Source organism: Macrotis lagotis, chromosome 2 (genome assembly GCF_037893015.1).
Source record: "Macrotis lagotis isolate mMagLag1 chromosome 2, bilby.v1.9.chrom.fasta, whole genome shotgun sequence".
Lineage (NCBI taxonomy): Eukaryota > Metazoa > Chordata > Mammalia > Peramelemorphia > Peramelidae > Macrotis > Macrotis lagotis.
The window spans coordinates 23,181,086-23,194,334 of NC_133659.1; positions in this window are offsets into that span (position 1 = coordinate 23,181,086).

Genomic DNA, 13,249 nt, shown 5'->3' on the forward strand with positions numbered 1-13,249 from the left:
GTTTTCTTTACCTCTTCCAGAAGTTCTCGTTAAAATTGTATCCAATTTGAATTTTTCTTTGAGGTTTTGATCTTAGCTGTGTCCCTGTCCCCTTATTAGACTTTTATAGTCAAATTCTGGTTTTGTTATGTGCTCATTCTTCCAGATCATTTCTTGACTTTTAATTTGATGTTAATGTTGTGTTCTCTTTCTAGGGTAGGAGTGAGAAAATACTACCCCAAACTTCAGGCTTTTTCACTATTTCCAGAGCTAGTTCTAGAGTGTTGCAGGTTTTCAATTCTTCCTAGGTATATTATCTGGAGAGAGAGGTATGGTCAGAGTGCTCCTGATCATTATCCAGGAAGAGCCCCTGCTCCCTTGCAACTGCTAATATCTTTAGTCCTGGAACTGAGACCGGAAACTGCATGAAGGTGATGCAACAGGATCTGATGCCCATTGCCAACTCAGGCTTCCATTTTCTCTTTTTCTTACTGGTTACCTGATCCCCTCCCCCTGCTCTGAGCTGATAGCTCCTAAAGTGACTACTATCACTGCTGCTGCCAAGGTCAGCTCTTAATACCACAGTTGTATTGTAATACCACCCCCAGGATGACAGACCTCTCCTTCTGACCTCCTAGGTTGCCTTGGGCTGGAGAAAAATGTGTCACCCTAACCTTCTGTTGACTTTACTGCTATAGAATTTGATTTGATTCATTATTTTATTTTGATTTGATGTTAAAGAGTTAAACGTTAAAGATTTTAGCTAGTGGAAAGACCTACTTCCTCTGCACTTCCCACTTTGCTTCCTACTCCCAGTACTAACAGTCTTGAAACCACTCTTGTGAGATCAAGTCATTGTTTATGTCCTTCTTCCATTACTCTTCCTTGATTTCATCCACTGTATCTGTCTTTTAAAAATTGAAGGGGGCAGCTAGGTGGCACAGTGGATAAAGCACCAGCCCTGGAGTCAGGAGTACCTAGGTTCAAATCCAGTCTCAGACACTTAATAATTACCTAGCTGTGTGGCCTTGGGAAAGCCACTTAACCCCATTTGCCTTGCAAAAACCTAAAAAAAATATTGAAGATGGTTGGGGAATCTCCTTGTACCTCCACGTCAACCTTTTCCTCTTCCACCACAAATTGTTTCTCTTTTAACTTACTGAGAGTTTCTAATCCCTCCTAGACTGATTTTTTATCCTTTAGAATTTTATCCAAAAGCTATTTATTGATCCTTTTTTTTAACTTTGAAATGTTTTCTCCTCAAATTCGCATTAAATAGCAGGGTCTTCTCGTCTTTTTTCTATTATAAATTCTAAGAGATGAAGTGATCGTTCTCTGTTCCAGATTTCCATCATTTCTATGCTGGGAACCATATTGTGGTTGCTCTGTTTAAGTGATTAAAATAAATCATTATAAATGTTCCTTTTCCATTCTTCTCCTTGCTGAGGAATTCCTGCCAGAGTTATCTCTGAAAAACTAACTTCACAAGTCTGAGATATGGTTGGAATACAGTGGGTCTGAGGTGGTCTCACTCCCATTGCATGTAGACTCCACCAAGGGGCAATTCAGTCATTCCAGAGGCACCCTTTAGTGTAGTTTTAGTGGTTTTGGAGTGGGGTGATTATTTTAATGATTAAGAGACTTTTTGAGAATTCTGCCTACTGGTCTTCATTCTGATCTCTGTGGTTGTTTAATCCCTATTTCACATGAAAGGCCTTCAAATACTAGATGGCTTCTCTTCACTCCCAACACTTAGAATTTTAAGGTTCTAACATCTTGTATTCCAAGGTATTTCCCATTTCTAATATCCCTAGTCTAAGGCCCCTCCAATTTCAGACATCCCCTGTTCTAAGGTCCGTCCCAGTTCTGACATCCCCTGTTCTAAGGTCTCTCCCAGCTCTGCATCCCCTGTTCTAAGCCCCTTTCCAGCTCTATTGTCCCCTGTTCTCAGGTCCATCCCCAGTCTGACATTTTCTGCTCTTGGTTCTTTTCACTGCTCATCTATTCTGGAGTCTATCTAATGTTGATTTTAAAGGACAGGCCAAATCTCCTGGTGTCCCTCCCTGAAGTTGGAAAAGCAACTTTTGAAAGCTCACAGCCTCTTCATCTGGGCAGTTCTGAGCAAAGCCAGGGAGTCTGGTGAGGGTGTCAGGCTCCAGCTGAGAACAAACTGGGATGGGATCCATGAGAAACTTGAGGCTGCTAATATGAGACACCCTCACTGATGAGAAATAGAGCAAGGAGACCCATTGACCAGACCTCAGAGCAGCCTTTGTCACTGAGCCATAGGGAGCCTGCGGGGGGCAATGCCATGAGATGGAATGGGTGGGAAAGGCAGGATAATACAGAGCCTGTGGGATGGATAAGGAAGGGAGGAAAAGTGCAGTCTGGGGGCAGGTAGAGAGGAGTCAGAAAAATCCTGGGTTATCCTAAAAAGTGATTGTTTTCAGGGAGTAAAATTCACTGAGCTCCTTTGGCATGATTGAGTGTAAGCAGGAAGTTTGAGGAAGCTGGAAACCCAAGAACACTGAAGCCTTGCTTCTCTCTTGTTTCTTAACTTAAGTCTCTGCTGGCCCAGGAGTTCATAGTTCTCAGTGGATTATTTGCTACCCACTGGTCTTTGGACTTTGAACTGTCAAATCTACACACGAGATATCATCAAATACTAAAAGACCTAAGTTCAAAGCTACCATTTTGTCTAGGCTAGCCTTAGGTCTTAGGGGAAGACATTTCTCCTAAGTGAAAAAGAGTTTCACTAAAGATCCTTGAAGGGCCAGCTAGGTGGCACAGTGGATAGAGCACCAGCCCTGGAGTCAGGAGGACCTGAGTTCAAATCCGACCTCAGACACTAAATAATTGCCTAGCTGTGTGGCCTTGGGTGAGTCACTTAACTCCATTGCCCCTTAAATTTAAAAAAAAATCCTTGTATATCTAATAATGGGGGGGGGTGAATTGAGAGCCCAGAAGGATTATGGGGGGAGTGGAACATCTTCCATTCATATATGTGCCCTAATATCCTCTTGTAAACAGTTCTTTAGATGGACTTAGAATGATTTGTCTTTGGATTGGTCTTGAAACAACTCCTTCAATTCGTTTGTATTTTGTATTTTAGAGTTTCTCCCAACTCTAATATTCTCTGGGTTATATGGTCCTTCCCAGAGTTAACATTCTCAATTCTAAGGCCTTTCCTCATCCTGACATCCTAAGGTTCTAAGACCTCTCTCATGGTCTCTAAGACCCCTCCCAGTTCTGACCATTCTTGTTCTAAGACCCTTTTCAGATTTGACATTCTCTGTTCTAAGGCCCCCTCCCAACCTGACATCCCCTGTTCTAAGGCCCTTTCCAGCTCTGATATTGTTTGCTCTTTGGAGTCAGTCTATGATCTTAGGTCCCCAACTAGCTCTGACAATAGGAGGACCTGAGTTCAAATTTGACCTCAAACACTAACTAGCTGAGTGACTTTGGGCAAGTCACTCCAGTCCTCCTGATTCCTAGCTGGCTCTAGAGAAGAAAGTGATGAGATTGGTGATTTAGCATAATCCCTCCTTCACTCTAATCCAATTCACATTCTTGTCATGACATCACCTCCCTGATGTCAGAGTCTTCTTCAAAAATGAAGGGCAAATATTATATTCTATTAACACAATTCTAATGCTCTAATATAGAAGCCCTGGCCCCTAAATCAATTTTACTTGCATTGGGAAATGATAATTGTGACAAAGAACATTACACTCAGTTTGGAGGTGTCAGAGCCCCAAGGCCATACTTAGAAATTCTCCAAGGATGGAAACATTATACAGGATATTTATTGTATCTTCCCTCCTACCTCCACTGCCACCCCTAGAATATATAAACACCTTGAGGACAGTCTAATGATGTTCTTATCATGGCATCTCCAACTCCTTCCTCAGGGCCTTTCAGAGACTAAGATCACAATTAATCTTTGTTGAACTGAATTTTTAAATATTATGAGGTCTCAGTGATCTGGCATTCGGGATGAGATATAACCTGATGATCTTCTAACTGAACTTTTAATTAAAGTTAATAAACAGTATCTATTGTTTCAAGACCACCTGGTGGAATTCAGAGAGCCTCATCTCTAGACTGGTAGCAAGGGGATATTTTTTTCAGGTGCAATAATTCTTTAAAAATGTCTATGAGTCCATCCCTGCTGAATAAGAGAGCATAAAACTGGTAGATCATTGAGCTCACTGAGTAATGAGCAGAAATACAGTAATAAAAACATAGGTGGAAAGTGCAAATAAGTATTTGATATTTGAATGAATGAGTGAAAGAATGAATGATCAAAGCTCAAATAATAGAGGTGGCAAAGAAGTAGTGGACTAGAACCCCAACAGCTTGTCAGACGCTTCATCATATACTTGGTGTCACCAGACCATTGATTTCTGAACCCATTAATTTCAGAACTGCAGGCCAATCTGCTTAACATGAAAATATCAGAAACTTTGAGCTGATCCAGTCCCTTCATTTTGTAAACCAAATTTCAGAAGGGAAAAGCTCTTATTAGAAATTGAAGGGTTTTTTTGGTTGAAATACCTAAGATGAGGGATCATGGGACTTGGTTGTTGATGGTTATGGAGAGAGTATGTCAAAAAGGAAAGGGTTTTGTTTTCAGAGTCTATGTGATATCTGGATTTGAATCCTGTTTCTAATACTTGGACAAGTCTCAATGAACCTCAGTTTCTTCATCTGTAAAATAGGGATAACCATAGTGGTCTCTGTCACAGGGCAATAGTGAAGTTCTGATGGAGCTTCTTAAAATTACCTCTCTTTTTTTCTCTCTCCTTCTTTGTGACAAGGAAATGGCTCTCTGGGTAGGGAAGGAGGGGGAAGAGATATGGAAATGAAAGATGATGGTGTTTGGGTTATTTCTTTTTAAGACAAAAAAAATGGAAATCCCATGAGCTCTAAGCCCTGACTAAGAGATGGGGAAAAAAGAATTATAGAATCTCCACATTGGAAAAGGCCCCAAAGGGCATCCAGTCAAACTCATTCCTGAGTAGGAATTCCTCCCTCCCCACCCCCCACCCAAAGCATTCTGTCTTTGCTTAGAGATTTCCAATGGTCAGATACTAACTACCTAGTGAGGCAGTCCCTTCTACTTTGGGACAATGAACAGTCAGGAAATTCTCTCTTTTATCAATCGAACCCTGTCTCTTGGTAACTGTACTTTTCTCTTCTAATCCCCCTCTCCACTACAACTTGATTACAGGCCAGAAGCAGTCCTCAGGATGCAATTCTTCATTGGTCCTGACATCATTTGGAAACATGTGAGTCAGCAGCGGCTGGCATGGTAGAAAGGCTAACTCCTGGGAGACCTCCTTTCCTCATTCATTTCCAAGGAAGCAGGTGGCCATGGTGGTCTCCCCAGGTGCCCAAGTTCCTAGTCAAGAGTTCCTCTCTCTTGTCGGAAATAGCCCTGAGTCCTCAGAATTATCCTCTCCGAGTAGGGAGGAGACTCAATCCAAGATGTAAACCATAATCACTTGTGGTTCTCTCAGAATGTTCTCTACTGTGTCTCCAGGACTTGGCCAAGTCTTGAAGTGTTTTTTTAAGGATGAGAATGATCCCCTTGCCTCAAAATAAATAGATCATTTGAAGCATTCATGAAACCACCTGGACTCCAAGATTAGATTTCAGAGTTCTTTATGAATTCAAAGTCTCAGGAATAATAGCATATTATGTTAGAAACTGAAAATCATCTTAGATCTCCAGCAAAGGCAACTGGGGATAGGGTAAGGGAAAATGGAGTGGGGGTGGGTAGAAGGGTTGGGTATGAGAAAAAGGTATTAGGGAGATGCCAAGAAGTTAATCCCACCCCCCGCCCCTTCAGAAAGAAAAAAACATCATGGCCAAGTGGTACAATAACCTTCACAGAGTGATATAGGAGACATTACGCTGGGCTTGAACATGGAACATGGAACACTGGAGAATGTGGATTTAAAATCCATCTCCAAAGCTATACCCAGGAAAAGGCAACCAGGAATTTGGCCAGGATGCTAAATTGAAAACGTATTTTTGCCAACTGAATGCCTAATTAATTTTTAAAATAGTTAAGAAACTATAATATTCATGCCCAAAGAGCAAGAAAATTGTTCATACACTTTGACACAGGGATACTACAACTACTCGGTCTGAATCCTCAAAAGATCATAAAAAAGGAGAATGGAGCCACATGTTCAAAAATATTTGTAGCAGTTCTTTGTGTAGTAGCAAAGAATTGGAAATGGAGGAGATGCCCATCAATTGGGGAATGGCTGAACAAGTTATAGTATATGAATGGTCTATAAGAAATCATGAGGGGGCAGCTAGGTGGCACAGTGGACAGAGCACCAGCCCTAAAGTCAGGAGGACCTGAGTTCAAATCCAATATTTAATAATGACCTGGCTGTGTGACCTTGGGCAAGTCACTTAACCAAAAGAAAAAAACCAAAAAGCCAAAGAAAAAAAGACAAACAACAACAAAAAAAAAAAAAAGAAAGAAACCATGAGTGATTGGATTTAGAAAAGTCTGGAAAGACTTGCCTGAATTGATGCTGAAGAACATTGTACATGTTAACAATATTGTAAGAGGATCGACTATAATGGATAGCTCCTTTCAGCACTTCAGCGATCAAGAACAATTCTAAAAAATGTGTGATGGAAAATGTTCTCCACATTTGGTGGAAAAACAATGGAGTCTGAATGCAGAGCAAAACATAGTCTATTCACTTTGTTAAACTGCTTTTATGTTTTCTTTTCTTTTTCATGGTTTTTCCCCCTTTAGTTCTAATTCATCTTTCACAACATTACTAATATGGAAATCTGTTAAACATGATTGTACATGATACACCCTGTATCAGATTCTTTACTGCCATGGGGAGGGGGGAAGAGAAGGAAGGGTGACAGAAAAATGTGGAACTTAAAAGCTTACAAAAACAAGAATAGTAAAAATTTTCTTTGCATGTAATTGTAAAAAATAATAGAATTTTTTTAAAAAAGAAAGTATAGTACTTTCTTCATCTTTGTCCCCTGGTTCCCACCACCCAAAGATATATACTCTTCCCAAACCAGATTCTTCCTTCCACCTCCAACTAAATTGAAATGAATATTTCATGTTATTTACTCTGAATGTGAAAAGTGCTCATTCTGATGTTTTCAAGCTAAATCAATCAATCAAAAAGCATTTATTAAATTCCTATTATGGGCCAGACATTCTGCTAGCAGCTGGGATTACATAAACAAAGGGAAAATAATTTCTGCCCTCATGAGACTTCCATGGGAGACAATGGGCAGATATAGAAAAATTCTAAAAATATACAATGTGGTTTAACCCCAGGCAAGTCAACTCCTCTCTCTGAGGGTAGGAAAAGACTTCTAAAGGTATTTCCCATTTCTAAATCTTTGATACCAAGGATGCAGCTTAACTATCTCATCTATCCTTTGGAGATCCCCAGATACTGATAGAGATAGCAATGATATTCTGACACCCAGAAGTATAAAGTGATTGGTCAAAGTCACACAGCAAATTGGTGCTATAATGTGAACCATTATTTATTATTATTATGATTATTATTACTATTATCATTATTATTATTAGCACATTATTGCTTGTAAATCATTTATGAGAATTATCTCATTTTTATCCTCACTATCATGCTATTAGTTCTCTCATTTTACAGTTAGGGAAACTGAGATGAGAGCAGTTAAGTGACTTGTTCAAGGTCATGTATCTAATAAATGTAAGAGGCCAAATTTAAATTCAGTCTTGGAATTCTGATTCTTCTGATCTCAGGTCAACTTGTTCCAAACCCTCATCTAATAAAGAAGGAAACTGAGGCACAAAGGGAAGAAGTAATTTGCTTAAGCTTACAAAATGAATTTGCAGCAGGGTCAGGACTCCTGACATTGGTAGGGTGACTAGAATTCACTAGGTTCTGTGGCCTGAGGGTCTACATGTTTCTAAAGTTTGAAAATCCCAAACTAGAACTGCTGAAATGGTTGATCCAAACAAGTCCCCTTCTGAGGAAAGAAAAATGGACCATTTCTATTCCTCCCCATCCCCCATCTGTCACACACACACACACACACACACACACACACAGAGACACGAACATCCCTAGTCCTTTAGGGCCAATTGGTTTGTCAGCTGTGTTTGAGGCTCGAAGAGAAGAGTGATCAGCATGGGACCTTGACTTCCTGTCCTCTCTGTAAGAAAGATTTGGACGCCCTCCCTTCTCCGCACTGTGCCGTACTCCTGGCCTGGGCCCCTCTCTCTGACACTGGAATAACAGTAATAACAGTGTAAGGGAGTGTGTGGTTAACTCCTTTATGTCTGGGTCAGACTGGTCTCCTCAACTAAATAGCAATTGCAAGGGCAACAGGGAAGGGCAAAAGGTGAAGAGTTGGCGATGGGGTTGGAGGCTGCCTCTGCTATATGCTAGCTCTGAGACCTCAGGAATCCCAGAGAACTTTCTGGACCTCAGCCAGCCTATTGGCAGGGGGTTACCTCATATTAGAGATCCCTACCTGAGAGGAAGAAGAGGAAGACAGGAGGAGAAGGAGGAGAAGAAGAGGAGGAAGAAAAGGAGGAGAAGGAGCACTAAATTACTATGAGTTATTCTCCACAGAATCATAGCATGTTGGGATTGGACTCAATACTCTCTAAGTTTGTCCCACTCTATGAAATGGAGAAAGGAAACTGAAATTTGACAGGGTTAGTGAGCAGCCTAGATGGAAATAGTTAGCAACTGAGATCTAAGATTGAAACCAAGATCATGGGCTCACGGGGTCATAGATTTAGATCCAGAAAGCACCTTAGAAGCCATTTCACATTCCACTCCCCCATTTCACTGATAAGAACATTGAAACTCAGGGAGGTTTCATAATGGATTTTCTGGATTTAAAGTGAAGAAGATTCAAGAGCAAATCCTGCCTCAGATACTTAGAACTGAGCCCCTGGTCGAGTCACTTAGTTTCTTCAATAGCAAAATAAGAATGATAATAGTGTCTAAGCAGAGTTGATAGGAGGTTCAAACAAGGTAATATTTATAAAGCATTAATCACAAGATCTGGCACATGATAAGTGATATTTAAATAGTAGGTATTCCTTTTGTCATTCTTTGGGAGCAAGAGGATGCTGTGGGAGAAAGAATAATAATTGTGTTTGAAAAGAAATCAGCAATTTAAATGTGTTCTATAAAAATCAATTATTTTTATTGATATTCTTATCACTTCATACTCAGTTATTCAAATGAATCAGATCTCATGGGTTTCTTTCCAGTGATGCAGGTTCATAACCACTCATTTTGTCCATGTCCTTCCATGGTCTCATCATGGGGACTCTTTCCATGTGCTGGAGGCCTTCCTATCAATCAGTGTCATCGTCATTATCATTTCATATAATCTATAAACTGAAACAAGTCACTCCTCTAGGCCTCAGCTTCCTCATCTGAAAATTTATGAGATCGACCATAATGATCTCTAAGGACCCTTCCAACTCTTGCTTTGGGATAAAAATAGAGATAAATGGATAGATAGAAAGATAGATATTTAATTGGATGGATGGATGGATGGAGAGATAGAGAGATAAATACCAAATACAAAGTATAGACACAGAGGACAAGGTCATAAGGGATTGGGATCAGGTAAAATGAGGTATCAATGAGACAGAGAGACTGGAAAGATTCAAGTAGAGAAGAGAATGATGGGTATTCTAGACAAGAGGGCTGTCTAGTGGCCAAGTTCTGCTTAAGAGATAAGATCCATATGACTGAAGTGTAAGAACCAGACAATCAGTCAAACCAGCTAAATTTATTTAGCTATTTCTATATTTCAAGATCTGGCTAAGCACTAGAGTTTTTTTTTTAAATCCAACCTCTTTGGTTCTTAAGGAGCACACACACACACACACACACACACACACACACACACACAGAGCAAATGGGAAACAATCAATAGAGGGAAGGCACAAAACTTCTGGAAGACTAGAAAAGGCTTCTCACAGACTCTTAGGTGAGATTTAAAGAAATCCAGGGAATGATGAGGTGAAGAGGGAAAGTGCACCAAGCATGGGGGATAGCCAATAAAAACCAAAAGTTAGGAGATAAGACCGGAGAGAAGTCAGGTCATCCTAATTAAGTTAAGGCTCTGTGATTTTATTGGTGAAGATCCAATAGCAACCTCATTTGTAGTTTAGTAGTTACATTTTAGGGAGTTGCTCAAGTGTCAAACAGGGTGATTCGCCCTAGAAGGGTCAGAGGTAATGTTCAAGTTTAGATCTTTCAGATAGCAAACCTAGTCCTCAAAATATCCTTCTATAGAAATTTAAAGATGCCAAGCTGAAATGTACTTCCAAAGTCTGTGGGAAATAGGGAATAACCTAAATGAGGTTATTGAGGTATTGTCTGTAGGGAACAACTCTGGATTTTTGAGGAGCAAAGAGGCCCTCCAAAGGAAAGCTAGTATCTCACCTGCCCAGGACAGCAGGTCCTGAAATGTGAGGATGGCATCAAAGCCTGGAAATCAACAAAGGCCTCGCATCAACTTCCAGGGCAGGGAGAATTGGGGTGTAATTTATGATGACAGCAAGAACAAGGAGATAGCAAAGCTAATTAAAAAGCCAAAAAAAAGTGAGTTTTGCCTGGCTTCCAGTTGGCAGGAGCAGGCAGACAGACAGCTCCCTCCCACCAAAGGTCTGGTTTCCATCACCCCTACAGAAAGGCTAACTCCTGGTGCTGTAGCCTATGCCATTGGGGGGAGGGGATAGCTATAGAGTAGGGGAGGGGTTAGGGGGTAGACTGCAATTTGTCTTCATTTATCTCTTCAACCTTCCCTGATTTGTCAGAGTGAATGTTGCTCCAAAATCCCCAGGGCCCTTTGGTCTCTAGTCAGCTCTTTTTGGAATGATTAATCAAAGGCAGCAGCTGGTGGTTATCAAAATACTTTCTCCCAGTTCCCCCCTTGGTGCCCTGCCCCCAAACAGCCCACCCTCTTTCCTTTGACCATGGTCTGGAAAACTCAAATACATCCAATGTTGGACATCAAAAGGAACTTGAGCCAATCTGGTTGGGCTTGAGTGCTCTTCTGTGACCCAACAGGACCCATACCTCATGTGTTGACTTCTTTCATTCAAAATTAGACAGCCCTTTGTGGGATCTGGTAAAGGCCCCATTAGAAAGGAAGCCAGTAGATTAGCAGAAAATCTCCTGGCCATGGAGTCAGAAGATCTGGGTCTGAATTTTCCTTCTACTAGTGGCGGTCACCTCTGTGACCTTAGGCATATTCCTTCTTCTCTAGGGCTTAGCTATTTCTTCTATAAAAGAATTGACTTTTTCTCCCCCCATTAGACTCCAAGGTCCTTAAGGACAGAATTATATGACCCTCAAACTTGAACTTGACAAAATTCAATCTATAATCTTCCCCAAACCTGATGTCCTTCGAGGCTCACATCATGGATCACATTCTACTGGTAGCCTTTTATGATCTCTGTCCCCATTTCTACTACCTTTTCCTATCTCAACCACACCTGTACACACCTAATACTTTTTAGATGACATGTTCTCTTCCCCAACTAAAATGGAAACCCTTTGAGGGCAGGACAGATTCACTTTTTTCACTTCTATCTCTAATGCTAATATAGAGGAAACTTAATACTTGTCCAATGTGGTTGAACCAATTTGTGGCTAGCATTGACCAAGATGTTGGAAGAGACACCAGAAAGAGGGAGGTCCTGAACTCATAGTGTAGAAAGAGCTGGTGCTGAATGCAGAGGAGGTTGTTGCTCAGTCATTTCTTCAAGACTCCATTTGGTTTTTTTTTTACCTCCATACTAGAGTGGTTTGGCATTTCCTTCTCCAACTAATTTTACAAATGAGAAACTGAGGCAAACAGGATGAAATGATTTGCCAGTGTTCACACAACTGCTAAATGTCTGAGGTCAGATTTAAACTCAGGAAGATGTGTCTTCCTGACTTCAAACTTAGAACTCTACCTACTGTATCATCTAGTTGCCTACAAATTCACAGGGATTGAGTTCAGATCCTATCTCTGATATTCCCCATATGACTTTAAACAGGTCTCTTGACCCACTGGGTCTTGAATTCTTCATCTTAATGTAGGGAGAAGAGTCAATGGACCTAGAACCCTGAGATTCCCTCCAAATATAGATCAGTAAGTCCAGTAGGCACACTCACCTAGACAACTATAATACACCTTATACTAAAAGACTTTAAAGAGGCATCTTTAAAGTCCCATGTGAGGCATTTACTGATGGGGTAGTATAGGAAGGCTTCCCGAAGGACATGGCCTTAGAGTCAGGCTTTAAATAAGTGAACAAGGGGGCGGCTAGGTGGCATAGTGGATAAAGCACTGGCCTTGGAGTCAGGAGTACCTGGGTTCAAATCCTGTCTCAGACATTTAATAATTACCTAGCTGTGTGGCCTTGGGCAAGCCACTTAACCCCATCTGCCTTGCAAAAAAAAACCCTTAAAAATAAATAAATAAACAAACAAATAAATAAATAAATAAATAAGTGAACAAGTGAAGAGGAAGATCAAGGGCATCCGAGGAGTGGAAATTAGATGGAATGATGGTATCAAAGTATGAGACTGCAGGGTTCAAAAGAGAGAGGTGGGATCACGGTCCATCAACAAATATTGATTAGACCCCTACTAAGAACCAATCACTAGGGATACAACGAAAGGCAAAGACATGGTCCCCACCATCAGGGAGTTCATGGTCTAATAGAAAAGATGATAAACAGATTTCTAGGTGTGTTGGATAATGATGCTTTTGACAAAGCTTGAATTTTGTCAAGTTCAAAGTTAGGGGTGATCTAACCTAATGCCCTCATTCCCAGAGGAGGAAACAGTTGCCTAGAGAGGTGAACTTGCCTAAGATCACACATGAAAAGTAGGAAGAGGGGAATCTGAACTCAGATCTTCTAGTTCTAAATGTAGCTCAATTTCTAGTAGGCTATTGGTCACTGGATCATGGAGGATATTGTCTAAGGTATAGATGCAGGAAAGTACCCAGCATATTTGGGGAACAATGAGGACTCTGGTTTGATGGCAAATGAGTCTGATGAGAAAGGGAAGGGAATCCTAGATTGTAGAAAACATTGAACACTAGGCAGAGGAGTATGCATGAACTTTCCTGACTGAGTTGAAGGAAGCCTCTGATGATTTTTTAGAAGAGGAGGAATAGGTAGACCTAGATCTCTGAGTTATCTTTATGAGATCAAATCCAATCTCAGATATTTATTAGTTGT